A 2,501-nucleotide genomic window follows, 5' to 3' on the forward strand; every position below is an offset into this window, starting at 1 on the left:
GACTCTGTGCAATCCAGGATTTCATAACATTTTGTTTATTTTTCATGACCTTGCCAAACCTTGATGCCCCTAACCTTGTGCTTGACATTCTAGGATAATATTTCCTCCACCCTTCTTCATGATAAATTATTGCAATAAGTATGACTCGCTGAAGCAGCTAAACCAGTATGATGGCAGGGAACAGATTGTACATCATTGGCAAAAGATCTGACACAAAGACTTCAGAAAGAAAAAATAAAGCAAGGCATAGTCTGACTTTTTCTGTGTCGCACTGAAGATAGTGTGACCACTGATAACAAAGCCCAGGTGAAAGTAAAAGCTGATTAGATGTATTTGCAAAGCCATGCTGTGTAGAGCATCTGTCTCTACTTATCAAAGACATCTGGGTAAATTATTAACATTTCATCTGTCAGGTGTCCTTTGTCCTACCTCCTCTCTCCTTTCCAATAATTGGTCGTTGCTCAATAATGCTGCCTTTGTTAAATGCTTGTTGGGTGAGGTAACCCTTTTGGACAGGGGCCAGCATTTCTAAATTTACCCAACAGCAGTGGGAAAGACAGTATTCAGCCAGAGACATTTTAGCATCATGAGCTGTTTATTTTGTAATATAAGTAAACCCATTTTCCTGCTTGTTCTTTGCAATTCAGAGCAATGGGCTTTGGTAGCTAAAGTAAGACTTTTTTCTGTTAAAAAGATATAGTCTGCCTGTTGTTATTCAGACGAGACTGGGGCTGTCACTGAAAATTACACTGCAAACCACAAATGCATTCGTGCATGATATTGGTATTTTCTGTTCACTTCAAAAGTAAGTTGGGCTACTTTACAAAGAACATATAATGAGAATCTTTGTCATAGTTTACTAAACTAAACTAAACTGGTCATCTACTTTGTGAATCATTAATTTCTTGCATTGGCAGGTCGATTTACAGTATTTCACTGTAAATTCAAAAGTGACATGAGAAGATATGGCACAATGTTTTTTGTTGGTAACTTTAATTAACACTGATCAACAAGAAGACAAGTACAAAGTTGTTTGCTCCCGTGTTGGTTTATTTATGCTGCTTTGGACACTGGTGCCACAGCACAGATTCATACAATTCTGATCCACCCATTTTGTACCGAGGTTTCATTGTGGTTGTCCTTCACCAGTTCCAAGTTAAGTAATTGAGTGGAAGTGATTTCATATACTTTATGGTGTCACATTTCAAGGTCATAGAAGATCAATAGAATGGAGGATACCAGCTAATTGTAAATGATAAAGGTAAGGATTGGTGACCTTAAGATGTATCTAGACTTAAGTTTGATCAACAACCCCAACAAATTGTATTTATATAGTCCCCTTCATGTGACGTAGTGCTTCAGAGCACTGAACAATGGCGAAGTTTGATGCTGAGACAGGGAGGAAGGGGGATAACCATAAACACAGACAAAGAGGAAAGTCTTCAGGAGTGATCTGAAGAACGGCAAAGAGGGGGCAAAGCGGAGGCAGGGAGTTCCAGAGGTTTGAGGTATTGTGGCTGCTGCCGATGGTGAGGTGGAGGGGTTGAGACACACAGATCAGTCCAGGTTAAAGTTACTTAAGGGTCAAAATACCATTTATATGAAAGTGCTATATAGAGGGGTTTCACAATGCAACTGTAAATTGAGTTGCATAAGGAACAATATCCTACTATGAGAATGTTAGTTTCTGGCTTGTTCAGGGTACTATATTTGTAGTGTAATGAGTGAGAGGGCAGCTTTCGATCAGCCTCAGTGAGTGGTAACAAGCACAACAAGGCAATCATTGGCTGTCGTGTGTTGTTTGTGTCTGTGAATGAATCAAGGACAAATTCAATGTAAAATGGTAGTAAGGCACCCTGGAGGAGGTCCTGAGGAGACCTGGCACAGCCACGACACCAGATTCTGTAGGGTCTCACAGGTGCTGGTGGTGGCTGAGCCGGTCATTAAACTCCAAGAATGTTTCTTTGAATGCAAAGTGTCGAGGAAAGAAATAAAACTGAGGTGTCAGTAGGTTTAAGATTAGCAACCTCAAAAGGGTTATGTTCATTTTACGTTCATATTAAGCTCTTTATGAATTGTCGCCATTGCTTTGTTGTTGTCTGGGTATAGAAAAGAAACTTGTGTGGGACAGTGGTCATCGTATGTTGCAACAATTAGCATGTCTTAGAATCCCACCATATATTTAATTTCCCATCACAATGAAAGGTAAACCACAACTAGACAAAGGAGAACGGTGGTGGTCGCTTTGACCAGCTGAAGCTCTCAGAGGTTAAAGAGATCATCCTCTCACTTATCAACTAGGATAACAACGCCACCAATGTTGAGAAGGGTTGAGCAGGACACAGATGTCAGCAAGGTCATATGAAGAATGCTACTTTCATCTACTAACTAATTGAGTAATTAGTTGAGTGCTTCTCCATCTTCTCCACCTTATGTTCATCATTTGTTTCCTTACAGCAGCAGGGAGAGTGAGGAGGAGGAGTCCTCGGATATTGTACCCC

The 2,501-nt window shown here is 40.3% G+C and overlaps 1 non-coding gene across 1 annotated transcript; it reads right to left on the reverse strand.

Annotated features, from left to right (window-relative positions):
* Window positions 1-709: 709 nt before the first annotated feature.
* Window positions 710-894, reverse strand: LOC121850809. The gene has a single exon (XR_006085783.1). It is a non-coding gene; the product is annotated as a small nucleolar RNA snR44 (small nucleolar RNA).
* Window positions 895-2,501: the final 1,607 nt, after the last annotated feature.

This window comes from Callorhinchus milii, unplaced genomic scaffold, assembly GCF_018977255.1.
Source record: "Callorhinchus milii isolate IMCB2004 unplaced genomic scaffold, IMCB_Cmil_1.0 Scaffold1, whole genome shotgun sequence".
NCBI classification, from domain to species: Eukaryota; Metazoa; Chordata; class Chondrichthyes; order Chimaeriformes; family Callorhinchidae; genus Callorhinchus; species Callorhinchus milii.